Source organism: Oncorhynchus nerka, unplaced genomic scaffold, assembly GCF_034236695.1.
Source record: "Oncorhynchus nerka isolate Pitt River unplaced genomic scaffold, Oner_Uvic_2.0 unplaced_scaffold_822, whole genome shotgun sequence".
Classification (NCBI taxonomy): Eukaryota; Metazoa; Chordata; class Actinopteri; order Salmoniformes; family Salmonidae; genus Oncorhynchus; species Oncorhynchus nerka.
Window position 1 is genome coordinate 238,420 of NW_027040440.1, and position 19,957 is coordinate 258,376.

The following is a 19,957-nucleotide window of genomic DNA, read 5'->3' on the forward strand; positions in this document are numbered from 1 at the left end:
AGAAACTGTAATCTACACTGGGTCTATCTACTGTCTATAGAAACTGTAATCTACACTGGGTCTATCTACTGTCTATAGAAACTGTAATCTACACTACACTGGGTCTATCTACTGTCTATAGAAACTGTAATCTACACTACACTGGGTCTATCTACTGTCTATAGAAACTGTAATCTACACTGGGTCTATCTACTGTCTATAGAAACTGTAATCTACACTGGGTCTATCTACTGTCTATAGAAACTGTAATCTACACTGGGTCTATCTACTGTCTATAGAAACTGTAATCTACACTGGGTCTATCTACTGTCTATAGAAACTGTAATCTACACTACACTGGGTCTATCTACTGTCTATAGAAACTGTAATCTATACACTACTACTGTCTATAGAAACTGTAATCTATACTGGGTCTATCTACTGTCTATAGAAACTGTAATCTACACTGGGTCTATCTACTGTCTATAGAAACTGTAATCTACACTCTATCTACTGTCTATAGAAACTGTAATCTACACTGGGTCTATCTACTGTCTATAGAAACTGTAATCTATACCAGGAGACTCTATCTACTATACTGGGTCTACTGTCTACTGTCTATAGAAACTGTAATCTACACTACACTGGGTCTATCTACTGTCTATAGAAACTGTAATCTATACTGGGTCTATCTACTGTCTATAGAAACTGTAATCTACACTGGGTCTATCTACTGTCTATAGAAACTGTAATCTACACTGGGTCTATCTACTGTCTATAGAAACTGTAATCTACACTGGGTCTATCTACTGTCTATAGAAACTGTAATCTATACTGGGTCTATCTACTGTCTATAGAAACTGTAATCTATACTGGGTCTATCTACTGTCTATAGAAACTGTAATCTACACTGGGTCTATCTACTGTCTATAGAAACTGTAATCTATACTGGGTCTATCTACTGTCTATAGAAACTGTAATCTACACTGGGTCTATCTACTGTCTATAGAAACTGTAATCTACACTACACTGGGTCTATCTACTGTCTATAGAAACTGTAATCTATACTGGGTCTATCTACTGTCTATAGAAACTGTAATCTACACTGGGTCTATCTACTGTCTATAGAAACTGTAATCTATACTGGGTCTATCTACTGTCTATAGAAACTGTAATCTATACTGGGTCTATCTACTGTCTATAGAAACTGTAATCTATAACTGTCTATAGAAACTGTAATCTACACTGGGTCTATCTACTGTCTATAGAAACTGTAATCTACACTGGGTCTATCTACTGTCTATAGAAACTGTAATCTACACTACACTGGGTCTATCTACTGTCTATAGAAACTGTAATCTACACTGGGTCTATCTACTGTCTATAGAAACTGTAATCTACACTACACTGGGTCTATCTACTGTCTATAGAAACTGTAATCTACACTACACTGGGTCTATCTACTGTCTATAGAAACTGTAATCTACACTGGGTCTATCTACTGTCTATAGAAACTGTAATCTACACTGGGTCTATCTACTGTCTATAGAAACTGTAATCTATACTGGGTCTATCTACTGTCTATAGAAACTGTAATCTACACTGGGTCTATCTACTGTCTATAGAAACTGTAATCTACACTGGGTCTATCTACTGTCTATAGAAACTGTAATCTACACTATCTACTGGGTCTATCTACTGTCTATAGAAACTGTAATCTACACTGGGTCTATCTACTGTCTATAGAAACTGTAATCTAACACTGGGTCTATCTACTGTCTATAGAAACTGTAATCTATACTGGGTCTATCTACTGTCTATAGAAACTGTAATCTACACTGTATCTACTGTCTATAGAAACTGTAATCTATACTGGGTCTATCTACTGTCTATAGAAACTGTAATCTACACTGGGTCTATCTACTGTCTATAGAAACTGTAATCTATACTGGGTCTATCTACTGTCTATAGAAACTGTAATCTACACTGGGTCTATCTACTGTCTATAGAAACTGTAATCTACACTGGGTCTATCTACTGTCTATAGAAACTGTAATCTACACTGGGTCTATCTACTGTCTATAGAAACTGTAATCTACACTGGGTCTATCTACTGTCTATAGAAACTGTAATCTACACTGGGTCTATCTACTGTCTATAGAAACTGTAATCTACACTGGGTCTATCTACTGTCTATAGAAACTGTAATCTACACTGGGTCTATCTACTGTCTATAGAAACTGTAATCTACACTGGGTCTATCTACTGTCTATAGAAACTGTAATCTATACTGGGTCTATCTACTGTCTATAGAAACTGTAATCTATACTGGGTCTATCTACTGTCTATAGAAACTGTAATCTATACTGGGTCTATCTACTGTCTATAGAAACTGTAATCTACACTGGGTCTATCTACTGTCTATAGAAACTGTAATCTACACTACACTGGGTCTATCTACTGTCTATAGAAACTGTAATCTACACTACTGGGTCTATCTACTGTCTATAGAAACTGTAATCTACACTGGGTCTATCTACTGTCTATAGAAACTGTAATCTATACTGGGTCTATCTACTGTCTATAGAAACTGTAATCTACACTGGGTCTATCTACTGTCTATAGAAACTGTAATCTACACTGGGTCTATCTACTGTCTATAGAAACTGTAATCTACACTGGGTCTATCTACTGTCTATAGAAACTGTAATCTACACTGGGTCTATCTACTGTCTATAGAAACTGTAATCTACACTGGGTCTATCTACTGTCTATAGAAACTGTAATCTACACTGGGTCTATCTACTGTCTATAGAAACTGTAATCTACACTGGGTCTATCTACTGTCTATAGAAACTGTAATCTACACTACACTGGGTCTATCTACTGTCTATAGAAACTGTAATCTATACTGGGTCTATCTACTGTCTATAGAAACTGTAATCTACACTGGGTCTATCTACTGTCTATAGAAACTGTAATCTACACTGGGTCTATCTACTGTCTATAGAAACTGTAATCTATACTGGGTCTATCTACTGTCTATAGAAACTGTAATCTACACTGGGTCTATCTACTGTCTATAGAAACTGTAATCTACACTACACTGGGTCTATCTACTGTCTATAGAAACTGTAATCTACACTACACTGGGTCTATCTACTGTCTATAGAAACTGTAATCAACACTGGGTCTATCTACTGTCTATAGAAACTGTAATCTACTCTACACTGGGTCTATCTACTGTCTATAGAAACTGTAATCTATACTGGGTCTATCTACTGTCTATAGAAACTGTAATCTACACTACACTGGGTCTATCTACTGTCTATAGAAACTGTAATCAACACTGGGTCTATCTACTGTCTATAGAAACTGTAATCTACACTGGGTCTATCTACTGTCTATAGAAACTGTAATCTACACTGGGTCTATCTACTGTCTATAGAAACTGTAATCTACACTACACTGGGTCTATCTACTGTCTATAGAAACTGTAATCTACACTGGGTCTATCTACTGTCTATAGAAACTGTAATCAACACTGGGTCTATCTACTGTCTATAGAAACTGTAATCTACACTGGGTCTATCTACTGTCTATAGAAACTGTAATCTACACTGGGTCTATCTACTGTCTATAGAAACTGTAATCTACACTGGGTCTATCTACTGTCTATAGAAACTGTAATCTACACTACACTGGGTCTATCTACTGTCTATAGAAACTGTAATCTACACTGGGTCTATCTACTGTCTATAGAAACTGTAATCTACACTACACTGGGTCTATCTACTGTCTATAGAAACTGTAATCTACACTGGGTCTATCTACTGTCTATAGAAACTGTCTACACTGGGTCTATCTACTGTCTAAAAACTGTAATCTACACTGGGTCTATCTACTGTCTATAGAAACTGTAATCTACACTGGGTCTATCTACTGTCTATAGAAACTGTAATCTACACTACACTGGGTCTATCTACTGTCTATAGAAACTGTAATCTACACTGGGTCTATCTACTGTCTATAGAAACTGTAATCTACACTGGGTCTATCTACTGTCTATAGAAACTGTAATCTACACTGGGTCTATCTACTGTCTATAGAAACTGTAATCTACACTGGGTCTATCTACTGTCTATAGAAACTGTAATCTACACTGGGTCTATCTACTGTCTATAGAAACTGTAATCTACACTGGGTCTATCTACTGTCTATAGAAACTGTAATCTACACTACACTGGGTCTATCTACTGTCTATAGAAACTGTAATCTACACTGGGTCTATCTACTGTCTATAGAAACTGTAATCAACACTGGGTCTATCTACTGTCTATAGAAACTGTAATCTACACTACACTGGGTATAGAAACTGTAATCAACACTGGCTCCTGTGAAGATGTGGAGGTAAGAGGTTCAAAAGTATCTATATCCACAGTAAAACGAGTCCTATATCGACATAACCTGAAAGGCCGCTCAGCAAGGAAGAAGCCACTGCTCCAAAACCGCCATAAAAAAGCCAGACTACGGTTTGCAACTGCATATGGGGACGAAGATCGTACTTTTTGTAGAAATGTCCTCTGGTCTGATGAAACAGAAATAGAACTGTTTGGCCATAATGACCATCGTTATGTTTGGAGGAAAAAGGGGGAGGCTTGCAAGCCGAAGAACACCATCCCAACCGTGAAGCACGGGGGTGGCAGCATCATGTTGTGGGGGTGCTTTACTGCAGGAGGGACTGGTGCACTTCGCAAAATACAGTGCCTTGCGAAAGTATTCGCCCCCTTTAACTTTGCGACCTTTTGCCACATTTCAGGCTTCAAACATACAGTTCATCCAGAGTGATCATGGGCCTCTTGGCTGCATCTCTGATCAGTCTTCTCCTTGTATGAGCTGAAAGTTTAGAGGGACGGCCAGGTCTTAGTAGATTTGCAGTGGTCTGATACTCCTTCCATTTCAATATTATCGCTTGCACAGTGCTCCTTGGGATGTTTAAAGCTTGGGAAATCTTTTTGTATCCAAATCCGGCTTTAAACTTCTTCACAACAGTATCTCGGACCTGCCTGGTGTGTTCCTCGTTCTTCATGATGCTCTCTGCGATTTTAACGGACCTCTGAGACTATCACAGTGCAGGTGCATTTATACGGAGACTTGATTACACACAGGTGGATTGTATTTATCATCATTAGTCATTTAGGTCAACATTGGATCATTCAGAGATCCTCACTGAACTTCTGGAGAGAGTTTGCTGCACTGAAAGTAAAGGGGCTGAATAATTTTGCACGCCCAATTTTTCAGTTTTTGATTTGTTAAAACATTTTGAAATATCCAATAAATGTCGTTCCACTTCATGATTGTGTCCCTTGTTGTTGATTCTTCACAAAAATACAGTTTTATATCTTTATGTTTGAAGCCTGAAATGTGGCAAAAGGTCGCAAAGATCAAGGGGGCCGAATACTTTCGCAAGGCACTGTAGATGGCATCATGAGGCAGGAAAATGATGTGGATATATTGAGGCAACATCAGTCAGGAACTTAAAGCTTGGTCACCAATGGGTCTTCCAAATGGACAATGACCCCAAGCATACTTCCAAAAAGGGCATCAAAGTCAAGGTATTGGAGTGGCCATCACAAAGCCCTGACCTCAATCCTATAGAAAATTTGTGGGCAGAACTGAAAAGGCGTGTGCGAGCAAGGAGGCCTACTAACCTGACTCAGTCATACCAGCTCTGTTTTTATTTAATTGATTTATTTCACCTTTATTTAACCAGGTAGGCCAGATCACCTTTATTTAACCAGGTAGGCCAGATCACCTTTATTTAACCAGGTAGGCACCTTTATTTAACCAGGTAGGCTGAGAACACCTTTATTTAACCAGGTAGGCTAGTTGAGAACAAGTTCTCATTTGCAACTGTGACCTGGCCAAGATAAAGCAAAGCAGTGCACATAAACAACAACACAGAGTTACACATGGAATAAACAAAACATACAGTCAATAACACAGTAGAACAAAAGAAAACAAAAAGTCTATATACAGTGAGTGCAAATGAGGTAAGATAAGGAAATAAATAGGCCATGGTGGCGAAGTAATTACAATATAGCAATTAAACACTGGAATGGTAGATCGGCAGAAGATGAATGTGCAGGTAGAGATACTGGGGTGCAAAGGAGCAAAATAAATAAATACAGTATGGGGATGAGGTAGTTGGATGGGCTGTTTACAGATGGGCTAAGTTCAGGTGCAGTGATCTGTAAGCTGCTCTGACAGCTGGTGCTTAAAGCTAGTGAGGGAGATGTGAGTCTCCAGCTTCAGATATTTTTGCAATTCGTTCCAGTCATGGGCAGCAGAGAACTGGAAGGAAAGACGAGTGTATAGGGCTTTGGTGACAAAACGGATGGCACTGTGATAGACTGTATCCAGTTTGTTGAGTAGAGTGTTGGAGGCTATTTTATAGATGACATCACCGAAGTCGAGGATCGGTAGGATGGTCAGTTTTACGAGGGTATGTTTGGCAGCATGAGTGAAGGATGCTTTGTTGCGATATAGGAAGCCGATTCTAGATTTAATATTCGATTGGAGATGCTTAATGTGAGTCTGGAAGGAGGAATGGGCCAAAATTCACCCAATTTATTGTGGAAAGCTACCCGAAATGTTTGACCCAAGTTAAACAATTTAAGGGCAATGCTACCAAATACTAATTGAGTGTATGTAAACTTCTGACCCACTGGGAATGTAATGAAAGAAATAACAGCTGAAATAAATCATTCTCTCTACTATTATTCTGACATTTCACATTTCTTAAAATAAAGTGGTGATCCTAACTGACCTAAGACAGGGGATTTTACTAGGATTAAATGTCAGGAATTGTGAAAAAAAATGAGTTTAAATGTATTTGGCTAAGGTGTATGTAAATATCTGACTTCAATTGCATGTGTACATCTAATATGTGTATATATATATGAAAGTTAAGTTAATAAATAAGAATCCACATTTTTCAGTGGTTGGGTTTCTGTGGAGATTAATTTGGTATTGTTTCGCAAACCCGTCGATAGGTGGCGACAGAGTTCATTTTCTTTTAAAACTGAAAAATCCAAAAGAAGAAAAACAAGCCAGCTGGAGTCGGTTACTAATGACGTAACAGTTTATGCGACAGGTGAAGGTCGGAAGACAAAAACCTTCCCAACGTGTTTATCCATCTTACAGTAGTACTCTCTGATCCATCTCATTCCCCCCGAGAGACGGTTATAATAAAACCCAGAATACTATGCGGTTGTTAAGCGGAGCGGTGTTGCGGGCCACGATGAGACACCGCTGTCGCTACTTTTCTGTGGCACAAAACAACTGGAACGCCAGAAAAGTAAGTTTAATAAAGTCTAGATAACAAGATAATTACCTAGTCCCTTGACCCAGTTCCATTACACAGAGTTAAAGTCATTGGACGGACGCGGTTTGGTTAAGATTCCCGACGCTCTGTTTTGAACATTAACGTCCTAGTTTCCACACCGCCATATCTCCATGTTTACAGCGCTTGTTTCCAGAAAGCAGCCGTTAGACGGAGTCGACCGGCGGTGATTATTATCAATGTAACTCAGAACAGCGGAGCGTTAAATCCGCTGCGGACGTTCCGTGCGGACCGGACCGCTCGCTGGTTGGTCCAGACGCGATCAGGACACGCAGCTTGAAATATAATATAACACCAACTCTGAACCGACTTTATTCATTTGGGGACAGGTCAAAAATAATTACCATTCATGTCCCGGGATATAAACACTAGGTTGTCATTGTACCTGAAATGAAAATGAAAGGTCTTCTTCGATGAGGCTTAATGGCGGTTGACATGTTCTTAATTATCTTTCCTCAAAGTCATTTAAAAAAATAAAAATAAATACCCTACTATTTAACACTACACTCTCAAATAATAATAATAAATACCCTACTGTTTAAATCTATTTAGTCCTACTTCAGGCCAACAGTCAGAGGATGGGACACCACCACTCAACCCACCCTGTAACTCGTCTGATGTCTCTCACACCCAAACACCTCTCTGCAGCTGCCAACACAACCTCTATTTCCTGAGACTTACGTTCCATCCCTGCAGTACAGTTGATAACTATTACTATGAATGCTGAAGATCCAACTTTACTGAAACATATATCACTTGTTGGTTTATATCTCTGTTCTGGTACAGATCTACTACACCCCTCCTCTCAGGATCCCTCCCTCTGTTCTGGTACAGATCTACTACACCCCTCCTCTCAGGATCCCTCCCTCTGTTCTGGTACAGATCTACTACACCCCTCCTCTCAGGATCCCTCCCTCTGTTCTGGTACAGATCTACTACACCCCTCCTCTCAGGATCCCTCCCTCTGTTCTGGGTCAGATCTACTACACCCCTCCTCTCAGGATCCCTCCCTCTGTTCTGGTACAGATCTACTACACCCCTCCTCTCAGGATCCCTCCCTCTGTTCTGGTACAGATCTACTAGTCACACCCCTCTTCTCAGGATCCCTCCCTCTGTTCTGGTACAGATCTACTCCACCCCTCCTCTCAGGATCCCTCCCTCTGTTCTGGTACAGATCTACTACACCCCTCCTCTCAGGATCCCTCCCTCTGTTCTGGTACAGATCTACTAGTCACACCACTCCTCTCAGGATCCCTCCCTCTGTTCTGGTACAGATCTACTACACCCCTCCTCTCAGGATCCCTCCCTCTGTTCTGGGTCAGATCTACTACACCCCTCCTCTCAGGATCCCTCCCTCTGTTCTGGTACAGATCTACTAGTCACACCACTCCTCTCAGGATCCCTCCCTCTGTTCTGGTACAGATCTACTACACCCCTCTCAGGATCCCTCCCTCTGTTCTGGGTCAGATCTACTACACCCCTCCTCTCAGGATCCCTCCCTCTGTTCTGGGTCAGATCTACTACACCCCTCCTCTCAGGATCCCTCCCTCTGTTCTGGTACAGATCTACTACACCCCTCCTCTCAGGATCCCTCCCTCTGTTCTGGGTCAGATCTACTACACCCCTCCTCTCAGGATCCCTCCCTCTGTTCTGGTACAGATCTACTACACCCCTCCTCTCAGGATCCCTCCCTCTGTTCTGGTACAGATCTACTACACCCCTCCTCTCAGGATCCCTCCCTCTGTTCTGGTACAGATCTACTACACCCCTCCTCTCAGGATCCCTCCCTCTGTTCTGGGTCAGATCTACTACACCCCTCCTCTCAGGATCCCTCCCTCTGTTCTGGGTCAGATCTACTACACCCCTCCTCTCAGGATCCCTCCCTCTGTTCTGGGTCAGATCTACTACACCCCTCCTCTCAGGATCCCTCCCTCTGTTCTGGGTCAGATCTACTACACCCCTCCTCAGTATATGACAACTCCTGCACCACTCTGGACCTCTCTGTTCACAGATCTCCTATCAATAGTCCTCCTCTGTTCTGGTACAGATCTAGCCACACCCCTCTCTCAGGACCCTCCTATCTGTCCTGTGACTGTCAGATCTAGCCACAGCCCTCCTCTCAGGATCCTCCCTCTGTTCTGGTACAGATCTACCACACCCTCTCTCAGGATCCCTCCCTGTTCTGGGTACAGATCTACTACACCCCTCCTATCAGGATCCCTCCTCTGTTCTGAGATCTACCACAGCCCTCCTCTCAGGATCCTCCCTCTGTTCTGGTACAGATCTACTACAGCCCTCTCTCAGTCCTGTGACTGTTCTGGGTACAGATCTACTACCACAGCCCTCTCTCAGTCCTGTGACTGTTCTGTACAGATCTACTACACCCTCTCAGGATCCTCCCTGACTGTTATGGTACAGATCTACCACAGCCCTCTATAGGATCCTCCCTGACTGTTCTGGTACAGATCTACTACACCCCCCTCTCAGGATCCTCCCTGACTGTTCTGGGTCAGATCTAGCTACAGCCCTCCTCTCAGGATCCTCCCTCTGTTCTGGGTACAGATCTACTACAGCCCTCCTCTCAGTCCTCCCTCTGTTCTGGGTCAGATCTAGCTAGCCACAGCCCTCTCAGGTCCTCCCTGACTGTTATGGGTACAGATCTAGCCACAGCCCTCTATAGTCCTGTGACTGTTATGGGTCTGATCTAGCCACAGCCCTCTCAGGATCCCTCCTGTGCTGTTCTGTTATCTGTCCCTCCCTCTGTTCTGGGTCAGATCTACTACAGCCCTCTATAGTCCTCCCTGACTGGGTATGTACAGCCCCTCCTCTCCACAGCCCTCTCTAGTCCTGTGACTGTTATGTACAGCTAGCCACAGCCCTCTATAGTCCTGTGACTGTTATGTACAGCTAGCCACAGCCCTCTATAGTCCTGTGACTGTTATGTACAGCTAGCCACAGCCCTCTATAGTCCTGTGACTGTTATGTACAGCTAGCCACAGCCCTCTATAGTCCTGTGACTGTTATGTACAGCCACCCTCTATAGTCCTGTGACTGTTATGTACAGCTAGCCACAGCCCTCTATAGTCCTGTGACTGTTATGTACAGCTAGCCACAGCCCTCTATAATAGTCCTGTGACTGTTATGTACAGCTAGCCACAGCCCCCTCTATAGTCCTGTGACTGTTATGTACAGCTAGCCACAGCCCTCTATAGTCCTGTGACTGTTATGTACAGCTAGCCACAGCCCTCTATAGTCCTGTGACTGTTATGTACAGCTAGCCACAGCCCTCTATAGTCCTGTGACTGTTATGTACAGCTAGCCACAGCCCTCTATAGTCCTGTGACTGTTATGTACAGCTAGCCACAGCCCTCTATAGTCCTGTGACTGTTATGTACAGCTAGCCACAGCCCTCTATAGTCCTGTGACTGTTATGTACAGCTAGCCACAGCCCTCTATAGTCCTGTGACTGTTATGTACAGCTAGCCACAGCCCTCTATAGTCCTGTGACTGTTATGTACAGCTAGCCACAGCCCTCTATAGTCCTGTGACTGTTATGTACAGCTAGCCACAGCCCTCTATAGTCCTGTGACTGTTATGTACAGCTAGCCACAGCCCTCTATAGTCCTGTGACTGTTATGTACAGCTAGCCACAGCCCTCTATAGTCCTGTGACTGTTATGTACAGCTAGCCACAGCCCTCTATAGTCCTGTGACTGTTATGTACAGCTAGCCACAGCCCTCTATAGTCCTGTGACTGTTATGTACAGCTAGCCACAGCCCTCTATAGTCCTGTGACTGTTATGTACAGCTAGCCACAGCCCTCTATAGTCCTGTGACTGTTATGTACAGCTAGCCACAGCCCTCTATAGTCCTGTGACTGTTATGTACAGCTAGCCACAGCCCTCTATAGTCCTGTGACTGTTATGTACAGCTAGCCACAGCCCTCTATAGTCCTGTGACTGTTATGTACAGCTAGCCACAGCCCTCTATAGTCCTGTGACTGTTATGTACAGCTAGCCACAGCCCTCTATAGTCCTGTGACTGTTATGTACAGCTAGCCACAGCCCTCTATAGTCCTGTGACTGTTATGTACAGCTAGCCACAGCCCTCTATAGTCCTGTGACTGTTATGTACAGCTAGCCACAGCCCTCTATAGTCCTGTGACTGTTATGTACAGCTAGCCACAGCCCTCTATAGTCCTGTGACTGTTATGTACAGCTAGCCACAGCCCTCTATAGTCCTGTGACTGTTATGTACAGCTAGCCACAGCCCTCTATAGTCCTGTGACTGTTATGTACAGCTAGCCACAGCCCTCTACTGTCTGTTGTTGTTGCTGCTGTTGTGTTGAAAGCCTTGGTAGTAGTTAGCTGGTGTGTTAACTGGTTGTGTTGACTGGTTGTGTTGACTGGTTGTGTTGACTGGATGTGTCCACACAGGGTCTGGTACTCGGCTGGTTGTTACTGGTTGGAGGAGACGGTTGTCCATCTGACTGAATCAGTTGACTGGTGTGTTGACTGAGTTCTGTCTGGTAAACTGGTTGAGCTGCTAAAGATGTGTTCACACTGGTTGTTCACACTGGTTGTGTTCACACACTGGTTGTGTTCACTGGTTGTGTTCACTGGTTCACACACCTTCACACACACCTTCACACACACACCTTCACACACACCTTCACACACCTACACACACACCTTCACACACCTTCACACCTTCACACACGTTCACACACACACCTTCACACACACCTTCACACACACACACACACACACTGGTTCACACACACCTACACACACCTTCACACACCTTCACACACACACACACACACACCACACACACACACTGGTACACACACACAGCTTCACAGACACACCTTCACACACACACACACAAACACCTTCACACACACACCTTCACACACACACCTTCACACACCTACACAGACACACCTTCACACACACACAGTCAACACCTTCACACACACACCTTCACACACACACCTTCACACACCTACACAGACACCTTCACACACACACACCTTCACACACCACACACAACACCTTCACACACACCTTCACACGCACCACTTCACACACACACACATACACTTTCACACACACACTTCACACTCACACCTTCACACACACACCTTCACACACCTACACAGACACACACCTTCACACACACCTTCACACTCACACTTTCACACACCTACACAGACACACACCTTCACACACACACCTTCACACTCACACCTTCACACACCTACACAGACACACCTTCACACACACACACACACACCTTCACACACACACACACACACACCTACACACCTACACACATACACCTTCACACACATACACCTTCACACACACACCTTCACACTCACACCTACACACACACCTTCACACACATACACACACACACCTTCACACACACACACTTCACACACACACACCTTCACACACACACACACTTCACACACCTTCACACACACACAAACACCTTCACACACACACACACAAACACCTTCACAGACACACCTTCACACACCTACACAGACACACCTTCACACACACACAAACACCTTCACACACACACACACAACACCTTCACACACACACCTTCACACACCTACACAGACACACCTTCACACACACAAACACCTTCACACACACACACCTTCACACACACACCTTCACACACACACCTTCACACACCTACACAGACACCCTTCACACACACACCTACACACACACCTTCACACACCTACACAGACACACCTACACAGACACACCTTCACACTCACACCTTCACACACCTTCACACACACACCTTCACACACCTTCACACACACCTTCACACACCTTCACACACACACCTTCACACACACACCTTCACACTCACACCTTCACACACCTACACAGACACACCTACACACACACACCTACACAGACACACCTTCACACACACCTTCACACACACACCTTCACACACACACCTTCACACACACACACCTTCACACACACATCCTATCTGTAAGAGTGTGTTGACTGGTGTAAAACCCTTCTCAACTCCTCAGATCAGGACCAGGTCTGAAGAAAGGGAAGACCAGAATATTCTACATGAGGTAATATATATTACCAGAATATTCTACAGTCTTCATGAGGTAATATATATATTCTTACCTTCACACTTCATGAGGTAATACACTATATTACCAGAATATTCACAGTCTTCATGAGGTAATATATATTACAGAATATTCTACACCTTCACAGGTAATATATATTACAGAATATTCTACAGTCTTCAGGTAATATATATTACAAAGAATATTCACCTTCACAGGTAATATATATTACCAGAATATTCTACAGTCTTCATGAGGTAATATATATTACCAGAATATTCTACAGTCTTCATGAGGTAATATATATTACCAGAATATTCTACATGAGGTAATATATATATTAACTATATTACACTACCTTACCAGAATATTCTACAGTCTTCATGAGGTAATATATATATTAACTATATTACCAGAATATACTACAGTCTTCATGAGGTAATATATATATTACCAGAATATTCTACAGTCTTCACAGGTAATATATATATTAACTATATTACCAGAATATTCTACCCTTCACAGGTAATATATATACCAGAATATACTTCACACATGAGGTAATATATATTACCAGAATATTCTACAGTCTTCATGAGGTAATATATATATTAACTATATTACCAGAATATACTACAGTCTTCATGAGGTAATATATATTACAGAATATTCTACCTTCATGAGGTAATATATATATTAACTATATTACCAGAATATTCTACACACATATATATTAACTATATTACCAGAATATACTACAGTCTTCATGAGGTAATATATATTACCAGAATATTCTACCTAGGTAATATATATTACAGAATATTCTACCTTCACATATTAACTATATTACCAGAATATTCTACAGTCTTCATGAGGTAATATATATATTAACTATATTACCAGAATATTCACACCTTCATGAGGTAATACACAGTCTTCATGAGGTAATATATATTACCAGAATTCACTACAGTCTTCATGAGGTAATATATATTACAGAATATTCTACAGTCTTCATGAGGTAATACCTATTCACACTTCATGAGGTAATATATATTACCAGAATATTCTACAGTCTTCATGAGGTAATATATATAACTACCAGAATATACACAGTCTTCACACATATTAGCAGAATATTCTACACCTTCACACAGAATATTCACACTTCACACAATATATATATTAACTATATTAGCAGAATATTCTACACTTCATGAGGTAATATATATTAACCTATTCTACAGGTAATATATATTACCAGAATATTCTACAGTCTTCCAGGTAATATATATATTAACTATATTACCAGAATATTCTACCTTCATGAGGTAATATATATTACCAGAATATTCTACACTTCATGAGGTAATATATATATTACTATATTACCAGAATATTCTACAGTCTTCATGAGGTAATATATATTACCAGAATATTCTACAGTCTTCATGAGGTAATATATATATTAACTATATTACCAGAATATTCTACAGTCTTCATGAGGTAATATATATATAACTATATTACCAGAATATACTACAGTCTTCATGAGGTAATATATATTACCAGAATATTCTACAGTCTTCATGAGGTAATATATATATTAACTATATTACAGAATATTCTACAGTCTTCATGAGGTAATATATATATTAACTATATTACAGAATATTCTACAGTCTTCATGAGGTAATATATATATATTCTAACTTCATATTATATATTACCAGAATATTCTACAGTCTTCATGAGGTAATATATATTACCAGAATATTCTACAGTCTTCATGAGGTAATATATATATTAACTATATTACCAGAATATTCTACAGTCTTCATGAGGTAATATATATTACCAGAATATTCTACAGTCTTCATGAGGTAATATATATATTAACTATATTACCAGAATATTCTACAGTCTTCATGAGGTAATATATATTACCAGAATATTCTACAGTCTTCATGAGGTAATATATATTACCAGAATATTCTACAGTCTTCATGAGGTAATATATATTACCAGAATATTCTACAGTCTTCATGAGGTAATATATATATTAACTATATTACCAGAATATTCTACAGTCTTCATGAGGTAATATATATTACCAGAATATTCTACAGTCTTCATGAGGTAATATATATTGAACTATATTACCAGAATATTCTACAGTCTTCATGAGGTAATATATATTACCAGAATATTCTACGGTCTTCATGAGGTAATATATATTACCAGAATATTCTACAGTCTTCATGAGGTAATATATATATTAACTATATTACCAGAATATTCTACAGTCTTCATGAGGTAATATATATTACCAGAATATTCTACAGTCTTCATGAGGTCTATCAGAATATTCTACAGTCTTCATGAGGTAATATATATATTAACTATATTACCAGAATATTCTACAGTCTTCATGAGGTAATATATATTACCAGAATATTCTACAGTCTTCATGAGGTAATATATATTTCCAGAATATTCTACAGTCTTCATGAGGTAATATATATATTAACTATATTACCAGAATATTCTACAGTCTTCATGAGGTAATATATATTTCCAGAATATTCTACAGTCTTCATGAGGTAATATATATACCCTTACTAATTACCGTGTGTGTGTGTGTGTGTGTGTGTGTGTGTGTGTGTGTGCATACAGGACTTCCCATGCATAGCAGTAGTTGGTCTAGGGAGGAACTCTCTGGGTGTGTGTGGAACAGAGTACTGGGACACCTGTAAGGAGAACATCAGGGCTGCTATAGCAGGTGAGTCTCTCCTTTTACGTGTGTGTGCGCGTGTGTGTGTGTGTGTGTGTGTGTATAGAGGTGGGTTTAGTAACAGCCAGTCTGTCTGGGTTCTCCAGAACCATGTGTTGACCCATATAGAGGTGGATGGGTTTAATAACAGTCTGTCTGGGTAAACCATGTGTTGACCTATTAGAGGTGGATGGGTTTAATAACAGCCAGTCTGTCTGGGTTCTCCAGAACCATGGCTGAATATAGAGGTGGGTTTAATAACAGCCAGTCTGTCTGAGTTCTCCAGAACCATGTGTTGACCCATATAGAGGTGGATGGGTTTAATAACAGCCAGTCTGTCTGGGTTCTCCAGAACCATGTGTTGACCCATATAGAGGTGGGTTTAATAACAGCCAGTCTGTCTGGGTTCTCCAGAACCATGTGTTGACCCATATAGAGGTGGATGGGTTTAATAACAGCCAGTCTGTCTGGGTTCTCCAGAACCATGTGTTGACCCATATAGAGGTGGGTTTAATAACAGCCAGTCTGTCTGGGTTCTCCAGAACCATGTGTTGACCCATATACCAGCCAGTCTGTCTGGGTTCTCCAGAACCATGTGTGACCCATATAGAGGTGGGTTTAATAACAGCCAGTCTGTCTGAGTTCTCCAGAACCATGTTTGACCCATAATAGGTGGGTTTAATAACAGCCAGTCTGTCTGGGTTCTCCAGAACCATGTGTTGACCCATATAGAGGTGGGTTTAATAACAGCCAGTCTGTCTGGGTTCTCCAGAACCATGTGTTGAGGTGGGTTTAATAACCCATATAGAGGTGGATTTTAATAACAGCCAGTCTGTCTGGGTTCTCCAGAACCATGTGTTGACCCATATAGAGGTGGGTTTATAACAGCCAGTCTGTATGGGTTCTCCAGAACCATGTGTTGACCCATATAGAGGTGGATTTTAATAACAGCCAGTCTGTCTGGGTTCTCCAGAACCATGTGTTGACCCATATAGAGGTGGATGGGTTTAATAACAGAGGTGGACCAGTCTGTCTGGGTTCTCCAGAACCATGTGTTGACCCATATAGAGGTGGAATAACAGCCAGTCTGTCTGGGTTTAATAACAGCCAGTCTGTCTGGGTTCTCCAGAACCATCAGGCTGACTGAGTCCAGAACCATGTGTTGACCCATATAGAGGTGGGTTTAATAACAGCCAGTCTGTCTGGGTTCTCCAGAACCATGTGTTGACCCATATAGAGGTGGGTTTAATAACAGCCAGTCTGTCTGGGTTCTCCAGAACCATGTGTTGACCCATATAGAGGTGGATGGGTTTAATAACAGCCAGTCTGTCTGGGTTCTCCAGAACCATGTGTTGACCCATATAGAGGTGGTTTAATAACAGCCAGTCTGTCTGGGTTCTCCAGAACCATGTGTTGACCCATATAGAGGTGGGTTTAATAACAGCCAGTCTGTCTGGGTTCTCCAGAACCATGTGACCCATATAGAGGTGGATGGGTTTAATAACAGCCAGTCTGTCTGGCAGAGTCTGAGACCCATATAGAGGTGGATGGGTTTAATAACAGCCAGTCTGTCTGGGTTCTCCAGAACCATGTGTTGACCCATATAGAGGTGGGTTTAATAACAGCCAGTCTGTCTGGGTTCTCCAGAACCAATGTTGACCAGAGTCACCACAGGCTGTGTTGACCCATATAGAGGTTCTGTCTGGGTTCCCAGAACCATGTGTTGACCCATATAGAGGTGGGTTTAATAACAGCCAGTCTGTCTGGACTCCAGAACCATGTGTTGACCCATATCGAGGTGGAGAATGACAGCCAGTCTGTCAGAACAGAGGGAGCTGTTCTGGGCTGTTTTACAGCCAGTCTGTCTGGGTTCAACCATGTGTTGACCCATGACATAACAGCCAGTCTGTCTGGGTTCTCCAGAACCACACAATAACAGCCAGTCTGTCTGCAGAACCACACCATGTGTTGACACACACAGCCAGTCACTCCACAACACTTGACCCATATAGAGGTGGGTTTAATAACACACAGAACATGTGTTGACCCACTGGCAGCCAGTCTGTCACAGAACCATGTGTTGACACACACACTGTATGGGTTCTCCAGAACACACAGCCACTGGCTCCACCACCCACTATAGAGGTGGGACACCACTGGCAGAACCATGTGTTGACACAGCCAGTCTGGCACCATGTGTTGACCCACACTCTGTCTGCAGAACCATGGCACACACTGGACACAGGTGGGTTTAATAACAGCACTGTCTGGGTTCTCCAGACTGGACACAGCCAGTCACTGGCCCACACACAGCCAGTCAGCAGCAGAGGGAGCACACTGACCTGAAAACCAAGAAGAAGACCAGAGTCACACACAGCTGCACGGCAGGTACACACACACACAGACATACTGGCACACACACTGGCACACACACACTGGCACACACACACTGGCACACACACACACACACACACACACACACACACTGGCACACACTGGCACACACACTGGCACACACACTGGCACACACACTGGCACACACACACACACTGGCACACACACTGGCACACACACACACACACACACTGGCACACACACACTGGCACACACACTGGCACACACACACTGGCACACACACTGGCACACACACTGGCACACACACTGGCACACACACACTGGCACACACACTGGCACACACACTGGCACACACACACTGGCACACACACACTGGCACACACAAACACACACACACACTGGCACACACACACTGGCACACACAGAGACACACAAATACACACACACACTGGCACACACACATAGACACACACACACACTGGCACACACACACTGGCACACACACACTGGCACACACAGAGACACACAAACACACACACACACTTTGGCACACACACACTGGCACACATACACTGGCACACACACACTGGCACACACAGAGACACACAAACACACACACACACTGGCACACACACACTGGCACACACACACAGACACACACAGAGACACACACACACACAGACACACACACAGAGACGCACACACACACACACACACACACACACACACACAGAGACACACACACACACACACACACACACAGAGACACACACACAGAGACACACACACAGAGACACACACACACACGGACATCCACTGACTCTGTAACCTGTGTGTCCAGTGGATGTGTGTCTGGCTGGGAGAAGGGCGTGTTGTACGGAGAGGGGCAGAACCTGGCCCGTTACCTGATGGAAGCTCCAGCCAATCACGTCACTCCGTCAGTCTTCGCTGACACCATCACAAACAGACTGGCTCCCTACGCCGACCACGTCACCGTCCATAAGAGGTACAGAGGGGTACTGGGGGGAGGGACTGGGGGAGGGACCGGGGAGGGACTGGAGGAGGGACTGGGGGAGGGACTGGAGGAGGGACTGGGGAGGGACGAGGGGGACTGGGGGAGGGACTAGAGGAGGGACTGGGGGAGGGACTGGAGGAGGGACTAGAGGAGGGACTGGAGGAGGGACTGGGAGGGATGAGGAGGAAGGGGAGGGACTGGAGGAGGGACTAGGGGGGAGGGACTGGGGGAGAGGGGGACTGGAGGAGGGACTGGAGGAGGGACTAGAGGAGGGACTGGAGGAGGGACTGGGGGAGGGACT

General features: G+C 42.8%; 1 protein-coding gene across 1 annotated transcript in view; it reads right to left on the reverse strand.

Annotated features, from left to right (window-relative positions):
* The window catches only part of clrn2 (clarin 2), a 133,063-nt gene that overhangs the window by 46,476 nt on the left and 66,630 nt on the right, over positions 1 to 19,957 (reverse strand). The gene's annotated exons all lie outside the window — the stretch shown is intronic.